A 21,569-nucleotide genomic window follows, 5' to 3' on the forward strand; every position below is an offset into this window, starting at 1 on the left:
TTTGAACTGAATGAAAATGAAAACACATATCAAAATTTATGAGATGCAGTTAAAATAGTATCTCAAAGGAAATGTATGGCGCAAAGTGTTAATATTAGAAAAGAATAAAGGTCTAAAATCAATAATCTGAGATTCTACCTTAAAATGCAGGAAAACAAGAGCAAATTAAACCTAAAATAAGTAGAAGAGAGAAAATAAAAAAAGATAAAAGAGAGATGAATGACATCTAAAACAAAAATAATAGAGAAAATCATTGAACCAAAAGCTAGTTGGAAATTTTCAACAAAATTTATAAACCTCTAGAAAGATTCATTAAGAAAAAAAGAAGACATAAATACTGAATATCAGTGACACACTACAGATGCTACAGACATCATAAGGATAATAAATGAATATTATGAATAATTTTATGTCAATAAATGCAACAACTTAGATGAATGGGCAAAGATACAATTTGCCAAATATGACTGAAGAAGTAGAAAACCCGAATAAGCCCTATATCTCCTAAAGAAATTAAGTATGTAAATTAAAAAATTTTCCTAGAAGAAAACTTTAGGCCCAGAAGGTTTCTCTTATGAATTCTATTAAATATTTAAGAAACATACCAATGTCTCACAAGCTCTTTAAGAAAGTAGGAGGATGGATGGGGCACCTGGGTGGTTCAGTCGGCTAAGCGTCTGACTCTTGATTTCAGCTCAGGTCATGATCTCAGTTTTGATGCTTTCATGGTTTGTCTGCTTACAGTGCACTGACAGTATGGAGCCTGCTTGGGATTCACTCTCTCCCTCACTCTGCTCCTTCCCCCTCTCGAAATAAATTAAAAAACACTTAAAAATCTTTAAAAAAGAAACTAAGAGGTTGGACTATTTCCCATTTCATGAGCATCACTTTAATATGAAAATCTGGCAGTGATGTTACAAGAAATAGAAAAAAGAAAAACAACATGAGATCAATATGACCCATGAACACAGACACAGAAATCCTTAGCAAAATACTAGCAAACTGAGTCCAGCAATTCTAAAAGAAACAACACATCATGTTGGGGGGTTATTTCAGCAATGTCAGAAAACCTAGAGGAAGACCTTTGAAGGTGGGGGTGGGTGTATGTCAATGGGAAGTAAGCAGTAAAAAGGGAGCACCTTCAGCTTCAGTAGTCTTGTTTCCATTCTTCTAGAAGCTGACATTTCTGGGATTTACCACATTCTAGGAAGCATGTTCAGAGCTATATGTATAGTCTCTTGTTTAGTCTTTACAAGAACCCTGTGAGGTAGATACTCCTGTAGGCATTTTATAAACGAGTAAACTGAAGCAGAGAGAAACTTAAAAAAAAAAAACAAAAAACAAAACTGACCATAGTCCCATAGCTATTAGGATTTGGACCTAGATTGTCTGTCCCCAGATACTGCACTGCTTGCTAATGTACGACTCTTCAAAGAACTGCTCATTTTCTGTGCTTTTGCCTAGCAAGGCTTATTTCGTCACTCCTAAACATTTATCCACTTTTCAGTCCATAATTAAGAACTCCCATCTGAGTCAAAATACTAAGTAGTTCCAAATGCAGAATACTTCTAAAATAAAAGTATGTATCGCTTCTCGGCCTTTTGGCTAAGATCATGTGTAAAATAAAAGTATGTATATTAAATTATAAAACTTAACGATACTAGTGTGGGAGATGTACTCCATTGTCCTCTCCTACATTTTTATGTGGCTACAAATGTTGTGGTCTCCAAGAAGTAGAAAAAAACAAAAAAAAACCCAAAAAACTTTCCCGTTCCTATGTGTAGAACAAAATGCTCCCCCTGCCCTAATGTGTAGACCTAATTTCAACACTGGCACTAAGACTTGATGGCATATGAACTTGGGTAAGGTCTTTAAAGCCCTATGAGCTTTAGCTCCCAGATTTGTAACAAAATGTAATGGTGTTGCCTCCCATGCAGAATAGTGTGAGGATGAAGAAGGTATCCAGGTGTACCTCATTTTCTTTTCTTCCCTAGACTTTTCTCCTTCATGATGCTTCTTTAGAGTTTCAGAGATTAGAAAAGCCTTTTCCAAACTTTTTTGATCCGTGTCCACAGTAACCACTTCATAAACCACTAGGACAATTATATACATAAGTATATGTAATGAAAGTGATCCCCTAATTTATTGTAAAAATTGGGAAAATTATTACTTTTGAAGATAATAACTGCTGATCCAACAGGAATAAACTGGGGGTGTTCTTGGAAAACGGAGCCACATGTCAGAAAAACACTTAACCTTATTTATTTTGATGCATCCTGTTAATTTATCATGTATTCTAGTTAATTATAAAAATGCTTTTCAGTATCTATTAAACTGATTTTGTAACCCACTAATGAATCCCTACCCAAGTATTTTGATTCCTTCTAAAGTCTTGTCTGACCGTTCCACCATTCTTGGGATCCAGAAGCGCTGAAGATTAGCATACACAAATATGGAGAAGTTCTGGAAAACTGAAGGGGTTCTAATTCCCATAGGTACACATATTCTGTTTCTCTTCATTCATTCATTACCTATTTTTGCATCCACTCATTCGTCAAATACTTGGAGCACTTTCTGTATTAACAAGTGCTGGTAATGATCAGATCCTGGATGCTGGAACCTGGTGGTCCCTACCCTTGAGGAATTCTTGCCTTCTGGCGGGGCAAACGCATCTGAAGATACATCATTTCAGGACAGGGAGATAAGTGGTGCTGTACAGAGATGATCAAAAGGTCTTAGGAACCTGGAAGAAGGATCCACCAACTTCGGCAGGGAGGAAGGAGGGTTCCGGGGAGAAGAGTGACATTTAAATGTATGAAGTTCTCAAGGAAGCCATGGAGGCATCAGGGCGTTGGCTGAGCTACCGCCAACCAGCCTCTAGGCTGCTCCACGTGGCTCTTTCGCCAGGGCAGGAGCGGTTCTGGGGCTGACTTGCAGCCCCATCTACCCCTGCGGTATTTCTCAGATTTACTTTAAACGTCATGAGAGTACTCAACCCCGCTCTATTTTGGTCCCCCCAAACTAGCTGACCCATCCAACTTACCCTGCTTGAATTTTTTCCTAGCATTTTACACCTTCTAAATACACTATATAATTTACTTATCCGGTATGTTTACTACCTGTTTCGTCCTCCTGGAACTTAAGCTGAAGGAGAGGATTAGTCAGTTTCGTTTGCTTCGGTGTTCCGCCCGCCCCTTGCCTAGTCCGTTCACAACAGGTTCCTGATAAATAATGGGCATGACCTGAAAGAGCAAATTTCTGTATCCAAGACATAATTTCCATGGGCTCATTTCTGAAGGAAAGTGTAGAGGAAAATCAAGACCTACAAGGAACCATTTCTAATAACAGCCTTTTCGTCCTTCGCTTCAACAGTGTTTATTGATCACCTGCTCCCCATCAGCCCTGCTTTGAGCACTTGGATTTCAGAGAGGAGGACAGATCTTCTTTTCTGTCTTCTTGGCGTTCACCTGCCGGAATGGAAGCAGACGTTAATGAGCTATGTAATTGCAAATCTGAGAGATCTACAAAGGAAAAAAAAAAGTACAGGATGCTCTAAAAGCCTGAAACGGTAATACATGACTTGGGCTGGGAGGTCAGGGAAGTGATTTTTAAGCTGAGTAGAAATGAACTCAGTAAAAGAGAGGGGCGGGAGAGAAAGCATTCTAGCATAATTACAAAGGTCGAGGAGTGGGAGGGAGCCTGTGTGTGGGTGTGGCCTAGACAGTGAGGAGGCTTAGTCTAACAGCGGAGGTGGGCGGAGCAGACCAGGTAGCTCCCCGGAGGGTGCATCAGGCGTTAAGGGACTGGCACTTTGGTCGGGAGCAAAGGGGAGCCCTGAGAGGGGTGTCACCTGGGGGATGTTGAAATGAAAAAATAGTCAGGCTTAAGTGCAGACAGTGGATTAGGGAGTATCGCAGAGCGGCTATGGGGGAGTCCTAGAGGAGGGTGCTGTGGAGCTCAACGCGAGGTGTGATGGTCGGAGTGATGAAAAGCTGTGTGTAAGTTAGAGACATAATTAAGACATAAAATGGAAGTTAATGGCTTTTCTGTACTTTCAGATAGATCGGTGACGGCTTGTATGTATAAGGCTTTTGTATGTTTCAATGAACCAAAGTAAAAATAAAGAAGCCTCTTGAATTGTTTGTCAGCAGTCTCTGTGATATGTATATGGTTGTTAGTAAGAAGTGAGCCCAGTCCACAGCGATTTAGTAGCCCCTGGGTGGCTGGTGGGTTTTCTGGGGATGCAGATGAGAGAATGCTATGGGGAAGGCCTGGTACAGACCAGGGGGAGATAATAAAAGGGGCCTGCGTACATGCAGATAACCGGTCATGCAACAGGCCCCTCCCTCCTTTCCCGTCCTTCCTTCCAACCGTGCTTCTTCCTTTCCACATCCTTCTCTCAGCCTACAGTTTATGATTAGCGGTTCTTAATGTTCCTTGGAGCTTATCCCGAGAATAATGTGCATCTAATACACACAGAAAATGTCGCATTATATATCAGGAGCCCTGGGGCCCCAGACTGAGAATCTCTGACCTGTAGGGTTTATAAAATCGCAATTCATAGACAAAAATAAATATATCTAGCCAATAAGTATATGAAAGGTGGTCAAGCTCACTAACCATCACTTGAACCAACCGGACATAACGTCTTTTATTGATCAGATCTGTAATGATTCAAAAACTTGATACAACCCAGCTAGGCCATGGTGGGAGGAAGTGAGTCCTCTTGTACACACAGGATAAGCACAAGATGGAACAGCTTTTTAGAGAGCAACTAGGTAGTAGCTTTCATAATTTTAAGTGCCTAGATCCTTCAACCTAGTGATTCCAATCTTAAGAAACTATCCTTTAGGGAAACACACATACGTGTGCAAATAGTCAAAGGTGTTCATCGCAGCAATGACTAGAAAATTGGGAACTGCCTAAATGACCACCAAGAGGGAAATGGTTATATACCATTTGGAACATACCCATGGCATACAGCACAATACTATGCAGTCCATAAGAATGAGCTTGGTCTGTACTGACAATATACTAAGTGAAAAAGGCAAATTGCAGACCAATATGTGTAGCACAATATAGTCTCTATCAGAGAACTCACAATATATCAGTGTTATATATAAATGCTTTTGTATACATTTAGAAAATAAATACATGGATGTACAAGAAACTCAAAATCGTGATTAATTCTGGGGAGTAGGATTTGGTTGAGTGGATGAGGGAGGGAAGTCTCTGAATTTTCCTCCTTTATTTATGCACTTCTATACTGGTTGAATTTGTTTTAACAAGCCTATACTACTTTATCTTCATTCTTAAAAAAAAAAATAATAATAATAATAATAATAATAATAAAGGTAGCATAAGAATTCTTCCCCTTCAGATTTTTTTCAATTGTACAGATCTAACTTTAAAATTTGAGCTGGGAAAAGAAGCAAACAGTTAAGATGTACCCTAGTGTCCTCCTCTGATGAAAATATTTCAGGGATGTCCCATGTGTCAGGGGTCAAGTCTAAACACCTTCCTGTAACACTTCAGGTTCTCCTAAATTTAGCCACTTGTCTACCCCTATAGTGTCTTCAGCAATCCTCCAACTCACAGCTTCCAGCCTCACTGGAACATGCTAGGATGTGGATTCCCCAGGATTATTGCTGCACGTTAGCTCTATCAGGTTGCTCACGCGCCTGTGAAGACATCCCCTGCTGCCTAACACTCATTCTGTTCTCTGAGACTCAGTTCAAGCATCTTCTCCAGAACATCCAGCCCTTTAGCCAGCTGCGCCCCAGTCTGGTAGGGTGTTGCTCTGAAATGTTCCATATCCCCAGGCATACACCCTGCATTATTTTACTTGTTGTACCCTACTGCCTCTTTAGTTTAGTGTCCCGTTTCCCCTCTAGATGAGAACCTGCTGAACGCAGAAGTTGTGTTGTGTGTCGCTTAGGTACCCAATGTCTATCCCAGTGCCTGGCTGTTGGAAACTCTTACCAAGTGACTATTGGGTGGTACAGTGCTCACATCCTCTTTCTGGAAGCCACTTATTGGCAGCCTCAAAGAAATACGGGAGACCAAATTTTAAAATTCCTCACGAGTTACTTTTTTTTTACATAGAGCATAAATTAAAATTTAGAACCACAAAACCACAGCACTTTAGACCTGGAAAGGACTTAAGAGTTATCTAGAGAGGTTGTTTTCAATCAAGAGTCTGTGAGCTAGTGCAAGTCTGCATGCTCTGAGGCAAAATGAGAAAAATATGAGCAATGGAGCAGAGTTTTTAAAAATTAGGTTAGATGCATTTGGTTTAAATGATGCTCTCTTATTCAGCTATTATGTCTCCCTTCCATTTTAAGGTTATTAATCAATTATGTGTGTATAGGGATTGTTTTTTAGTTTAGTTGGTCTATTATATAAAAAAATCTGGAAACCCCAGATCTTGTGTCTTTCTCCTCAGAACTGAGACCCAGAGAGATTATCACTTTGCCCAGAGCAGACAAAGAAATACACGTTTCAGTTTAGTATCCTTCTGCTGGTGTGTGTAATGCAATTGTGTATGTATACAAGTATTATATATGTTTGGTGTAATTGGTTTTTTATTCAGTATTTCAAATCCAAAATGCAGCAGTTAACATATTTGTTGTATTACAATGAGAAACAGGCTTCTTTTCGACAAGTGTCTATAGCCATATAGTATTTCTGCCTGTTAGTATTTGGTGAGGTTTGAAGAAACGTCAGTCTTGAAATTATATATACGCAATATTATTATTGACTTTGGTATGGAAATAAAGACTGTTTACTCTCAATTTTGGATGCTTTCTAAGTTTGAATGTGTTGCAAGTACCTTAAAGAAAGAATTTAAAGTGACTTTGAATTTGTCTATTGCTTCAACTCTGATTTTAAACATCTGAATGCTGTCCGACTAAGAAATTCCACTTCTAAGAGTTTATCATGAGAAAATAACGAGAGATGCGTTCGTTAAAGCATTTGTGGTAAAGATTAGAAAAAACACAAATGCCCAATAATATGGAATTGGTTAAATACATTTTCACATAGTTATGCATGGCTGTATGTTGATCTTCTTTTGGATACTTGTTTGTATCTTCTCATTTTTATTTACCACCCCTTATACTTAGATAAGTAAAAAGTTTTAAAATCCGCCTAGCTTAATATTGTCCAAAATAATGTTTCTTACCTGCTTTTCTTACGCTTTTTTCCAATTTGACATTATTGATTAATACAATTTGATAGCCAATCAAAGTTCAGTATGTATAGACTCCAAATTTTATTTTTTCAAGTTTAGCTTTTACATCTTCTGTTATTATGTAGCTTAGCTTAGTTTCAATACGCAACACGAGCTGCTGTCGATCAGCACACAGTCTGATGGAAAAGCAGTCATTCTCATTTTGAACACTATGCTCTCTGGCAAGTTCATGTTTTAGACTTGTACATTCTAATTAACTATCAATAAGGACCAAGCACAACCATAAACACAAAGGTCTAAAGACATTTGAAGATGTAATCGGTCTCAGTATGTATTTTCCCTCTAGACCTGGCTGCCTCTTAGCTCAGAGTAGAAAATTTGGCCATGGGATTTACCAGGGTTGCAAGCTGTTGGCCAGAAAACCAGAAGGAATAGCATCCTTAGCATTTCCAGACCCCCAAAAAGCCTCTTTGAAAGAGGAAGACAAGAGATGCTTTATTACATCATAGTTATGTATGCCTGTGTGTGCACTTGCGTGTGTACCACTGTGTGAATCAGTGTGTGTGTGTTTGTGTGTGTGGCTGAGAGATGGGAGGGGGAGGCGGTGAGAGGGAGTGGGAAAGGGGAGTGGGAAAGGGAGAGAGAAAAGGTGAGTCAGACTGTGTTAAAGGTTCCTGGACTCTCTGGCACTACGTTGATTTTTTTTTTTTTTCAGGTAAGCTTCACACCCAGTGCAGAGCTCAAACTCAGAACCCCGAGATCAAGACCTGAGCTGAGATCAAGAGTCAGATGGTTAAACGTCTGAGCCAACCAGCGCCCCTCTGGCACTAGATTAATTCTAATTTGCTGTTATAGCTTCTGATGGTTCTTCCCAGTAGTTGTTCTACTTTTAATTGGTTAATTAATGAGTTGTTCAAGGTCTGACTCTTTCTAGAACATAAGGCACACGAAGGCTGGAACCATGTGCCAGCCCCCAGTACCTAGCCCAGTGCTATTTGCATATGTAGTGAGAATTTAATAAATGGTTGGTAGAATAAATGCCTGTATGGGTTTTAAAAAACCTTATTTATTTCTGTTTGTACCTTGTCTAGCAGCTTCTATGGCTAGTATGGCTTTACATCTGCCAGCTGCTTCTTAAAGCCATTTCTACAAGAGGACCATTTTCATCAGACTGGGAGAGGGGCTTGTTGGCTATTTTCTGCAGCAGGAGGGGAGGCGACCCTTCATCCTTACTGAACTTTGGAAGGTGGGATCCAGGCCTCAGCCCTGTTCTGTGGTAGGCTCCTCCCTTTCCTAGCTGCTCCTACACTCTAGATAGTTTGGTGACAAAAGCCAAGCGTCTGTTTCAAGATTCTCAGGAACACAGGGCTGCAGCCTTTTTAGGACAACAGATTTGGATCACTGTATGGCTGTGGGAACTCCAGCCTGCTTATAAACAATGTATGCCTCCATCTTTAATCTGTGCAACATGCTGTGCTTGCCTCCAGAGAGCTTGGTGAAGGCAGTGATTTTTGCCTGATTTGTTTGTTGCTCTGTCTCCATCTCTGAGGATGATGCATGAATGCCTGCTCTGTGGGCACTCAGAATCTATTTGCCGAATGAATGAACAAATGATGAAATGTCCTCATGGCCTTTGAATACCATCTTGTGTTTGATGCACCTTTTGGCTATAGCTCACCTGGTTAAAAACTTGAAATCTGGGGGCGCCTGGGTGGCGCAGTCGGTTAAGCGTCCGACTTCAGCCAGGTCACGATCTCGCGGTCCGTGAGCTCGAGCCCCGGGTCGGGCTCTGGGCTGATGGCTCGGAGCCTGGAGCCTGTTTCCGATTCCGTGTCTCCCTCTCTCTCTGCCCCTCCCGCGTTCATGCTCTGTCTCTCTCTGTCCCAAAAATAAATAAAAAACGTTGAAAAAAATTAAAAAAAAAAAAAACTTGAAATCTATGCTATTTATGAAGAGGGCAACCCTTTGCTAACCCTCGCCCCCAAATAACAGTTCCAATACTCTGCTACACAGTCCTAAACTGGATTCCACTTCTCCCATTTCCTCTTACGGAACATGCCAGACCCTTACTATGGGCACTCATGTGCTAGTCTGTATGTTATAAATTTCCAAATTTTCTGATCAACCACAGATTTTATAAATGTAAAAAATCAGCTTTTTGGGTTTTTTGATAAAATGCTACATTTTCAAATCATTCTTTTCCATAAGAATACCAATTTTTGCTATGTGATTCGGAATTAGACAAGTGGAGATAAATATATACTAAATTTAAAATTAGTCTGCCTTCTTTTATAAACAACAGAAACTTCGTCACTCTCAGTTTGCCTTGTCTGGCAGGAAACTCAGAACTAAGATTTGTGCCCTCTTGTGCTATCTATATTTACCCTCAATTTTCTGAAACCATGGTTTCACCTCTGTTTCCCTTCTTTACCTTGTTCTTTTAATCTTCTAAAAAAAATAAATGGCATCATGTTTCGTTGAAAGTGCCCTCAAATTCTTTTCCAGTAAATCCAAAATTATAATTAATGAGAAGAAAACTACTTCCCAAACCATTCACAGGTCCTTTTCAAAGCCTGCATTCCAAGAGTCTATCAGTGCCCCCTTCCAACTCACTGGATATCAACTTTCTTAACGAGTTTGATTTCTCTAGCACTCACAGGCACCGGAAAACACGCATGATGTGCGAGAACATGAGCGTGCAGCAGAAAGAACCCGGATGTGCAGTTAGGGTGTGCAGACAGCAGAACTGGGTTCTTGTTACAATTCCACTTACTAGTGGAATAATCTTGGACAAGTCACTTAACCTCTCTGTGCCTCAATGTCTTTTCTGGACACTGGGTATAAAATCACGTGCTGTGCTTACTGCATTGGGTTCTTGTGATGTGAATGTAATAACACGTGTCCGTGTGTTTTGTAAACATTACAGTTGTCTGCATTCCTGTGCCCCCCCCCACATCTGTATGTTCTTCAAGACCAGGGACGACACGTGGTTCATACTGTGTTCCCAGGGCCTTGTTTGTTGACCTGAAGATGTACTTTAAGAGAGGGCACTAGATGTGGGTGAAATGAAGTTACCCATTCTTTTATTTCAGAAATGTGTCATTGGTGTCTGGTTATTAACAAACCTTCATTGGGCAGCTGGATTTAATTGAGTACCTTCTGCATGCTTTCTTCTGCCTCTAGGATATTGAATTGAAGAAGAAGTATAGAAAATAAACAGAAAAATGGAAGTACATGAACACACATACACTCATACACACCGCATTATAGATTCATAAATGTCAGGGGTCACAAAATGGTGACGTCAGGGCGAAATCTGCCTCCAGACATGCCTTATTTGGCTCAAACATTAATTTTTTTTTTAATTTTTTTTCAACATTTTTATTTATTTTTGGGACAGAGAGAGACAGAGCATGAACAGGGGAGGGGCAGAGAGAGAGGGAGACACAGAATCAGAAACAGGCTCCAGGCTCCAAGCCATCAGCCCAGAGCCTGACGCGGGGCTCGAACTCACGGACCGCGAGATCGTGACCTGGCTGAAGTCGGACGCTTAACCGACTGCGCCACCCAGGCGCCCCTCAAACATTAATTTTTAAGATGTAACCCAATAAGGGGCGCCTGGCTGGCTCAGTTGGTGGAGCATGTGACTCTTGATCTTGGGGTTATGAGTTCAAGCCCCGTGGTGAGTGTAGGAATTACTTAAAAATAAAATCTTTAAAAAAATGTAACCCAATAATTTGAAATCCCAAAATGTGGATTTTTTTTTCTTCTCTTGAAATTGTGAATGGCTGGCCACACTAGGCCAGGGACCTCTGAGCGGGATAGCTGGCCGATGCAGCAGTCACCATTTTAGGCACATCCCTGACAGTTCACCACAGAGGCAGCCCCATCACTTCCTGTTGTCTCCTGAACACTAAGGCAGATGGGAGCTGCTGCTTGTTATTCACATTTATTATGTTTGTGCTTAAATAGCATTTGCTGCACACCAGTCACTATTGTATGCTTGTTGGTTACCTCCCTACCTATTACAGGTAAAGAAACTGAGGCAGAGTCAGTGCGTGGTGGATCCAGGATCCCAGCCCTGTTCATCTGGCTTCCAAGTTCTCACTATTAGTCACTCAGCTATGTCACATCTCGGCGGGATGGGGGGGTGGGCAGGGAGGAGGAGATCAACAATCATACCTAACTACAGTGCAAAGTTGTGCCAGAGCCCCTGGTCCAGAGCAATGTGCTCTGTCTAATTAGAGAAGGATTCACAAAGGAAGTGTGCAAAGTTGAAGAATTTTGAAGATAAAAAGAATCATGAGCCCAGGCATGTTATATGTGCTGTGCAGAGGCTCGCTCGAGACCTGAGAGCCGGGCATATGGAGGGCAGGCCCGGCTAATGTAGCTGAATGAGGCGTTGACAGAAGACAGACAGGAGGTGAGGTGGGGTAGCTGTGCCCCGCGGCCTGGAGCTGGGATCTGATACCCAGCCTGGAGCTGGGATCTGATACCCGAGGAAAGTAGACTGACCTGGGCGGGTGAGGGAGAGAGGGAGGCGATAAGGTCGAAGTCCTGTTTGACCAACGCGATGTGGGATGAATCGGCATTCTTACAGGAGTCCTGCTGAACTTCATTCATTGCTTTCACAATGTAAGAAAGTTTTGTAACACAGGTGTCCCTATAATACTGGCCCGACTGTTTACTTCTGCTTCAGTCCCTGAGCTTATGAGCAAATACTTCAGGCACTATAACGAGCAGAAACTTGAGACAGAGCTTATCTTGTAATGCTGGGTTTTGCATCACATCCAGGGTGTGGTGTTACTTTAGAAGGCAAGTTCAATAATTACGTGTTTACAGATTGAGCAAACGTGCATGCATCCTGAGACGGCTCAGAATTTATACTTTGAGAGCCCAGTGGACTAACTTATTCAGCTGGACAGGAGGCTCAGTACCTGGATGTACCAAGTGGTCGCAATATATTCTCTCTCTCTCTCTGTATGTAATATACACATACATACTATATATATGTATGTACATATTCAATATATATGTGTATATATACATATGTATTTATACACATACATACTTACATTGGACATTTATGCAGCAGCTTGTACTTAATCATACTTATTTACAAAATAGTTCAGAGGAAAGCTTGGAGATGTTAAGTGAAATGAAGCTAATTCAGGCAATCCCAGGTCATTGACCTGCTCAGTGTGTCCTCTATTTTTCACGTGTGATCTATTAACTATAGTACTTTGTGTTTTGATGTTCTCGAATAACCTAATGAAGTGACACAGATTAAGGTTACAAGCATTAGGGTGACCTAAACTGCCTTTTTTAGAAAATAAAAATGCTGATTAAACAGATTCTTTTTCTCTCGCCTGGAGAGAGATTGGAACCAGGTTGACTGCTCTGCTCTTGATAGAGCTTGTCAACTATTGTCATACAGTAAGTGTTTATAAGCATCAGTACTAATGATCTACAGCTCACACCTCCAGCTAGTCTCTGGTTTCCCTGGTTTATTACCCTTAGATGATTTCTTCCTTTTCTATCTTTGCATTTTCAAGGACAGTGCAAGGCATAATAGTTATCTGATTCAGGGCTTTCTAAACACATTTGAACTATGGCGATCACTTGTTATTCTAGCTCAATAATAAACCTAAAGGCAAGCTTTCACACACCGACTTGTCCTTTCCCTCCTAATTCCAGCTACTGCTCACTTAAAGTGCAGGGCTTTGAAATTATCTGCTTAATTGGGCTACATGTCACTGCTGTCTGTAGAAGTGGCTTTAAGATGCAGGTGTTGGCTTTTTGGGCCTCCTTTGTTGTGATTTTACATGTCTTGTTTTCATTGCTACACTTGCTCCCAGGACCAGGCAACATCCTTAGGTTCCCCTGGGGCAAATAGGAAGGGGCACACCTTAGATTGTTCTATTCCTTTTGAAGTAGAGGCCATCTGAGTTTGGCCCTCCTTTGCTCTGGTTATTCAGAGGTTCTGGACTTTAGTTTCTGCCCCTTTTGGAATGGTCACCAAAGTCCACATGGAGACTTGTGGTGTACTTAGGGCTATGGTAGGAGAAGTATGAAATTACTTCCCAGAGGACGTGGTTCCTGCCCCCTCAGAACCCGTAAGGGGAAGGCCATGTTTGGAACAGTAACCCATCCTAGTCCACTGTCAGTTTCCTTATTTGTAAAGTGTAAGCATCCTACAAGATTGCCTCTAACAAGATGGCCTTTTCTGATCAGATATTCTATGAGCCAAAGAAGGGTAAGAACACATATAAACTGAGAATTCTGGAATTTTAAGAATCGTCTGACAAAATGAGACTCTGGCAGCAACCAACGGGACCGAGAGCTTGCAGACAAAGGGAACTAAGGTTGAACCCAGTTCTGCCAATTTCTTGCTCTGTGACCTTCAGAACTGACTCCTCTCTAGGCCTTAGGCTTCTCCCCCTTAAAATGGAAATGCTACTATCTCCACAGCAGATTTGTTTTAAGGATTTAATAAATTGTACATAGTGCGTTTTAAGTGCTACATGCTTGGCTGGCACATTGCAGTCACTCTGTGCATGGTGAGAGTTACTGTGCTAACAGGAATCTTATGCGAATATGATTTTTTGGAATGGCTGAGGGTTTGGAATAGATTCGGTCTACGGGAGATGGCATAAGAAGACTTGGAAGTGGAAGAAGGACTAAGAATGGCTTCGAGGTTAGAGTAGCTGCTGAAGGAAATGATGCAAAGGATGTGATAAGAAATTGGGGTGAAGGGCACTGATGGACAAGACCATTTAGTCACTCACTTGTAGCCCTTGTCACAAGTGTAGATATTTTTGATGAGAAAATCTCCTCATTATCGGTACAGTCTTATGTCTCGTCCAGCGTTTTCCAGACACAGAGTCAAGCTTTGTATTCAGAGACGATGATGTACTCATGACACATGGTTACTCTTGTTATCCATAACAGATAAGGTGGTGTCCGAAAAGGCCCACTCAGGATCAGCATTTCTTTCTCCAGCGTCCAGATACGGAGATTGGCTATATTTTGCAACTATCAATGCTTATGGTGCCCATCGCTTTCAGTGTTTCTGCATACAGCTGGATCTTTGCCAACCTTGCCTTCCTTCAGGTCCTGTAGGTCTCAGGGAATTTTTGAAGTCCTCGAAATTCTTTGCAGAATTGCATGTATATGAGCATATGCGCATTGGGGGTGGAGGGGGGCGGGGAGGGGAGGTGGGACCCTGGCAAGAGCAAAGGGATCAGACTTAAAGAAGGCAAAAACTGCTGCCGAAGGTGTCTAATAATAGGAAGCAATGAAAGTGACTTCACGAGATGAAAAAATGGCAAAACACAAACACAGAGAAGCCCCCCAATACCTATTTGCTTTAATCCCCCCACACCTTCTCCTTTCCTCTAACAAACAATATAATGATGGAGTCTCTTTCACAAGGTGTTTCCCAGTTTCAGGCTAGCTGTTAATGACATAATTCAGGGTCTGGCTGAATGGTCGGGGGGAATCTCTGGTGAGTGGCTATGAAGACTTTGCACTTTTTTCATTATCCCTTTTAGAAAGGGCTTAAGTTTTTAATTTTTTTTTTTTTTTTTTAAGGAAACCTAAAGTGTCTGAGCATAAAGCTTCCAGGGAAAGAAATGAAACTGATTTTGACACCACCAACCTAAAAGTGTAAAGTAAAAGTGACAGGATGAGATTTTTAAAAGAAAAGAAGGAAAAGTGCTTGTTTTCCAGATTTTATTGCAAAGAGAATCAGCCCTTTGTGCTGGCTTTGTCTCCAGGCCAGCAAGGGCCACAAGGCCACACCCCAAGGCAGCTTTGGATCCTTTCATTTTCTTCTTCTTCCTCCCCTTCCTCCTCCTCCCCTTCCTCTTCCTCCCCTTCCTGCTCTTCCTCTTCCTCCTCCTCTTCTTCCTCCTCCTCCTTTTCCTCTTTCTGTTTCTGAGTCTATCTCTCTCTTTCTGTGTCCTTCAGTCCCTGTGTCCCTCTCTTTTCTCTCTCTCTCTCTCTCTCTCTCTCTCTCACACACACACACACACACACACACACACACACACACTCACTCATCTTTAAAAGGTACAACCTTCATTATATCCCCAGTGTCAGGACTTGGAACATCTTAAGGGAATGCTGATCACTATTAACCTGGCTTGGGAAAGGAACTGAATTTTAGTTGAATCTGATTTGAAAATACAAAGCTCTTTTAGGAAAGGGGAAGAAATCAATTAATAGAATTCATTGGGTCCAAAGCTTCTATTAAGCCCTCCGAAGGAGTTAAAAGCCCACAGTTCATCATTCACCAAATATGACAGCATGCATATTATACCATATATTATACTCTAGAAGTTTACGTACTAGCATGGGAGACAGGTCTCATAACTCTGAATCAACCAAAGAGAATAAAGTACACTCAGACTTCCAAGAAGGGAAATATTCAGTGGGCTGGAAGAATACATCGGATCCTTAACAAATATTGAATGTCCTTCAGTAGGGGAATGGTTAAATAAAAGTGGTACTTTCAAATGAGGGAGTACTATTCAGCAGCCAAAGTATTGAAATAAATCTAAATGTAGTTGCATGAGTAAGCCTCAAAGTAGTATTGAACGAATAAAGCAGCTTTAGGTTTATGTATATACCAAATATGTAAAATAAAATAACATAAAATAACATTATTTATTCTGTGTGTGCGTGTTTCTTTTTAAAGATCTAGAAGGAGTGTCTGGGTGGCTCAGTTGGCTGAGTGTCTGACTCGTGATTTTGGCTTCAGGTCATAATCCCAGTCTTGTGGGATTGAGCCTTGAGTCAGTGTGGAGTCTCTCTCTCTCTCTCTCTCTCTCTGCCCACCCCCCTCGCTTGTGCTGCTCTCTCTCTCCCTCTCTCCCTTTCAAAAAATTTTTTTAATTTAATTTAATTTAATTTAAAAAGATCTAGAAGGAGACATATTGAACTCCTCCGAATCATGGCTACTTTTTGAGGATAGCAAGATCAGGAAAAGGGTGCCAGTCAAAGGTATCTTTAGTTTCATCTGTTTTGTGCTGGTTTTGTATTTGGTGATTTACTTTGGTGACCGGGAGTCTCGAGGCCCAGCTTTCTTCTGCAGAAAGCAGTGAAAGGTTTTATAAATATCCTGTCTTCTCCTCATGTACTGCATGACTTCCTGATAGCTGGGGCCTTTCAGAGGTCCCAAGAGCTGGCTCTCTTCCAGTTTTTTTAGAGGTGTCCAGCACAGAAATAAGTGAAGAAATGCCAGAAGATGTTACGACCAGCACAGTACAATTGAATGTTTGTGTTTAGCCAGTAAAATTTGTGCAATGAGCCCTCACTCCGCAGTCCTGTCGCTGTATGTCTGGGAGGCCATCAGACATCTGCGTTTTCAGTCTTCAGCTACGGTTCTCCTGCTGCACTTCTCCAAGGAGCCCCGGGGAAGCAGACAAAGGCCCCACGTGAAACAGGCTGATGCACAGATGATGGGAGGACCTGAGAAGGCCAGTGCCTTCCTCTTCTAGTGCCTTCTAGTGCCTTCCTCTTTCCCCAGGCTCGCATCTACAGCATCTCTCCTACAACATGATTCCGTCTTAGCACTATGCAGTTGTCCTAGATCATCAACTAGAGAAAATCGTACCTTTCTAACCATCCTCCCTCTCCTCCATTCGGGTCATTTAAGGCCAAACAGGCTTTCAGTACACACCCCGTGCCAGCCCAACCCCAACCAGCCTCTCCCACCACCACCCACCCCCTCAGGGGGAGAATTGGGCCAAATGAATCACTATGGGTTCACAGGCCTGTAAAATATCGTCATTTTATTTTTAAGTAGGAAACGTTCACCCTAAGAAAAAGTTGCAGGGCCACCTGGGTGGCTAAGGCAGTTGGTTAAGCTTCCGATTTCCACTCAGGTCATGACCTCATGGTTTGTGGGTTCGAGGCCCGCATTGGGCTCTGTGCTGACAGCTCAGAGCCTGGAGCCTGATTTGGATTTTGCATATCTTTCTCTGTCCCTCCTATGCTCACACACACACACACTCTCTCTCTCTCAAAAAAATAAACAAACATTAAAAAATTGTTTTAAAAAGAAAAAAGTTGCAAAGAGACATAAAATATGAAAATGTGCATCTATTTCCGGTTATAAAAGCAAATGGATTTCACTTTAGTCTTTACTGTTGTATTTGGTGAAAAACTTGCATAAGTATCTGGAACAGTTAATATCTTTAACCAATTATGAACACCCTTTTAAAATGTTTTGAAGAGGTTTGTTCCTCCTGTCTCCCTCTTTTTAATATCGTATTAAGATTTTACGTATAATCTAAAGTGTTCTCATTATGACAGCACTACTTGTCTTTTGAAGAACACATTCATCTAAATAAACACATTCCCAAGTGAACCAAATGTTAATGCACATTTTATTGGATGAAAAGGCAAACAATATAATTATGCTTGAATTTCAGAAAATCAAAGGTAGTAAAACAAAGTTTACACCAGAGCCCAGGGCCGGGTTTATAAGTTAGCCATACACACGCACGTTCTCCCCAAGCCATACGAGTTTAGAAAGTTTGCTAACATGAGCTGAGGGTTACTGCACCAGACTAACAAAAAGGAAAATGTCTATCAGTTTTTCTTTTGTTCTTTCCAGATCCTGTTCAAGTGTACACTGAGCCAGCAGGGTCACCAGAAAGCTATTGGGCCCTGGCTGAAGCACATTATGCAGGGTGAATTTCTTCTGGAATGTTGCCAAGGGTTTTTTCTGCTTCTGTGGTAGGCATTTCTCGAACACTGTCATTTAGCCAAGCCAAGAACATTTGCTTAAAGGATAGAAAATGTTTAAAAATTCTTGTTTGTTTAAAAGCAGGTTAAGTAGCCATATGATCTTAGGTTAGGGCAGAGAAAAGCCCCTCTGTCTCTAAAGTGATCGGATTTGGTTATTTACAATTTTTGGCTTTAAACAGATTCTAGTTTTTCCTAAAATAGTTACACATATATTAATACTGTCTTCTAGAAAGTATCTTCCAGGACCTACTTTTCTTTAATGTGATTAGCTGTTTTTCAAAACGGAGTTTTCACTGTAGAGAGTTCACACATGTTGGTGTATATAGGAGACACTAGCAATAGCTAAGAGAATTTGGAAGTGCAGAGAACATGCTAAAATAGAATTTCTTTTTTCACTTTCAATTAATTCTAGAACTACACCACAAAAACCTAAAAGGAAAACACGAAAATGTCTTTAAATTAGAGCAGATAATATTTTAAAAGTATTGCAAATCTGACTATAAATTCCAAGTTCAAATTTTTGACATGTAAAGAATACAATACCTAAACATCTCCCCCCGAAAGTATTCCGTAACAAATAGTGAAATCTCATCCCAAACCACCCCACTTTAACAAAGTCTTAATTTGTACCAAAGTTCTCATCATACTCTCTGTTAAATCCAGTAATATACAAGGGCTCTCTCTCTAAACGTGTCATGGAAAAATCCTAAATATAAGAATTTGAATATTGTTTCTGCCATTCACTAGCTGTGTGATCTTGGTGAAATGACTTAGCTTCTCTGAGCGTCAGGGGCCTCATCTGCAAAATAAGAATGATAACACCTCTCATGGGACTGCTGTGAAGACTGGAGATGCCTGTAAGGAGTCTCAGGTGCTTTGTAAAGGCTTCAAAAACTCTTCCTTCCTTTCTGGTCTTCCCCAATCCATTCCACTACTACAAATCAATCTGGAGAGTTAAATAGGCAACACTGTGATCTAAGTTAGGATTGTGTTGTTTTTGTGTTAGGATATTTCTAGCTGCTGCATTTTATACTTGGACATGAAATCTACAAGTTTCCGTAAACATTCTTTAACCAAATTAATCTGTGTTTGTTTTGATGAAGATAGGACTGATTCTGACATATTGGGAGAACCAAATGATAATCCAAAAGAACTTTGTTTCTAAAGAGCAGACTCTTTCATGAAAACGCACGAAGTGAAAAGTAAATATGATGCCACCTTCTCCTGCTCAGTATTTAAATGAACTCGTAAGGAAAAACACGGCAATTCTCCTTTTATACCTAAATCCTATGGATTTTGCTGCCTCCTGTATGCAAGTTCGGGCTATGAACCTCAACTTGGCTCTCTTCAATTGAGGTCTGTTACGTACTTGGCACGTTCCCACGACCGAACCTCCGTGCTCCGTCCTTAGCTTGCACCTGCAGTTCCAGTGTTCAGCTGAGAGGGCTCTGCACTTCCGGGCCTCTCAGGTCCCTGTAAGCGCGGCCGCAGCCTTTCATACCCTGGTTTCTTGGCTAGTTTAGACACTTACACACATTTGGGTGTTCCAGTTTCTGTAACTTTGTTTTGGTTCTTTAAAAACAGCTCTTCCCCCACCCCTGGCACATCACCATCTCTCCAAGGCACTCACTGTGAGATGGAAGGCTGGTGCCTGTCATTTGCATTCCAGATCCAAACGAACAGAATCTAGACTTTTTTCTTTCTTTTCTCTCCCTGTCCCTCTCTGTCTCTCTCTCTCTCTCTCTCTCTCTTTTGGTGTCATGACAAACAAAAGAGGATATGAGATATATTTATTTCGTAAAATGCAGAAGTATCAATTCCAGAACATGTTGCGTTTTCCTCGTTCACTTTGAGTTGTTTATGTAAACCGTAACCCCTATTTTTAATAGATATGAAGAAAGGTGAATTTGGTGGAGATGTTGGGAGGGGAGGTGGTGATTTGGAAAAATGACTGCGTTCTCATTTGCCACGAGGCGTTTAATTTCTGGAAGGAACACATATAACGGCAAGTAAAATGTCCTGGTTTCTGAGGCCAAGGATTTGTGTTGTGTGTGCGTGTTGTGAGTCTTGCAGCTGCTGGGTCCAGGCTGACACACACTGTTGGCTTCTGTGGCTGTTCCCCTGCCCCTGCATGCTATGCTCTCCCAAGGCAAAGTGGCTTGCAGATGGGCCAGGGTCTTTGGGTAAAGAAGAATAAATCTGATATATAAATTCATAGCAGTTAATTTAATTTCTTCAAGAAACCATTCAAAAAGAGAATGTCAGGAAAGGGTCTGAGCCAAATAACAACCTCCCTCAGATTCTGGGTTGGGGGTGGAGTTGGAGGCAGAACTGATATAATATGATGTAAATGGGGGGTTTTAAATGTTTATACATGGATGGTCTTAAGAGAGCATCCTTCTCTTTTTTAAATGTTTATTTATTTTTGAGAGTAAGGTGGGGGTGGGGAGGGGAGAGAGAGACAGAACGTGAGCAGGGGATGGGTAGACAGAAAGGGGGACAGACGATCCCAAGCAGGCTCTGTGCTCATAGCAGACAGCTGGATGAGGGGCTTGAACCCACTAGCCGTGAGCTCATGACCTGAGCCAAAGTCAGTCACTTCACTGAGCCACCCAGGTGCCCCGGGGTTCTTAAATACTGAAAAATATTTCTTGAGATGATAGGACTGAGAATCTATGGGTCAATATAATGCCTTTGAGCATGATAAGTTTGGGTTAGAGTTAAGTGTTAAGGTTTGGAGAGTCTATAGCTCAGACGTCAGCATTTCTTTCCACTTGCCCTCTTCTCCCCACTGCCTTTTCCCTCTCTTCCCCTCTCCTGTTTTGCCATGGGCAGGAGACTTGTCTTCTTCGAGAAACTCAGGATGTAGTCAAGGAGGCCTCCGGGCAAATGAATGCAGATAGCCCAGACTGGAAAGGGTATGTACCCACCACAAAGGGAGTTCAGAAGCAATCAGTCATGAAAGGCTTCATGGAGGAAGTGACTTGCAGATGACAAGACAGACAGGAAGTGAGGAGGGAGTGGTGGTAATGAGATCCTGTGGAACTAGTTCAGGCCAAGGGAGGAAAGCGTATCAATAGTACTGCTGATAAGAACACCCAGCGGTTGTTGAGAGTTTATGATGTGCGGCCACCTGCTAACCATTTTACATGGATTGTCTCGTTTAATTCTCACATAAAACCTTTGGGGCAGATTTTCTCCCTGTTTTAATCAAGGGAAACACTGAGGCAGGGCAAAGTTATGCTACTTGCCCACGGTTGCACAGCTAGTGAGTGGTAGGCCAGGATTTGAACTCCAGAGTCTGGGCTCTTAACCTCTTTGCAGGAAGGATCTGTTTTTTTGTGGGGGAAGAGGGAAGGGTGGGAGTTCAGTTTTGTGTTGTTTTGTTTTTTTAATTCCTTTGTTTATATTTGTATGGAAGCAAAACTTTTCTTAAATTTTTCTTCTGGGAGTGTGTGGAAAGTAACTTGTAGATGGTTTGGAGAACGGAGAGGAGTATGCTTGGAGGTAGAAGAAGGGTTAAGAGACCCACTGCTACCCTAGGTAAAAGATATTGATGATGATGATGATGAAGATGGTGGTGGTGATGATGAAGATGATGGTTATTATTTTACTGAGC

General features: G+C 41.5%; 2 long non-coding RNA genes across 2 annotated transcripts; one reads left to right on the top strand and one right to left on the bottom strand.

The window, feature by feature from the left end:
* Positions 1 to 1,624: 1,624 nt before the first annotated feature.
* LOC121036991 (uncharacterized) lies at positions 1,625 to 8,257 on the top strand. The gene is made up of 2 exons (XR_005793558.1): positions 1,625 to 3,568; positions 7,908 to 8,257. It is a non-coding gene; the product is annotated as an uncharacterized LOC121036991 (long non-coding RNA).
* LOC121036993 (uncharacterized) lies at positions 3,357 to 12,139 on the bottom strand. The gene is made up of 2 exons (XR_005793559.1): positions 11,708 to 12,139; positions 3,357 to 3,467 (listed from the first exon to the last, which is right to left on the bottom strand). It is a non-coding gene; the product is annotated as an uncharacterized LOC121036993 (long non-coding RNA).
* Positions 12,140 to 21,569: the final 9,430 nt, after the last annotated feature.

Source organism: Herpailurus yagouaroundi, unplaced genomic scaffold (assembly GCF_014898765.1).
Source record: "Herpailurus yagouaroundi ecotype Mexico unplaced genomic scaffold, PumYag 28, whole genome shotgun sequence".
NCBI lineage: Eukaryota > Metazoa > Chordata > Mammalia > Carnivora > Felidae > Herpailurus > Herpailurus yagouaroundi.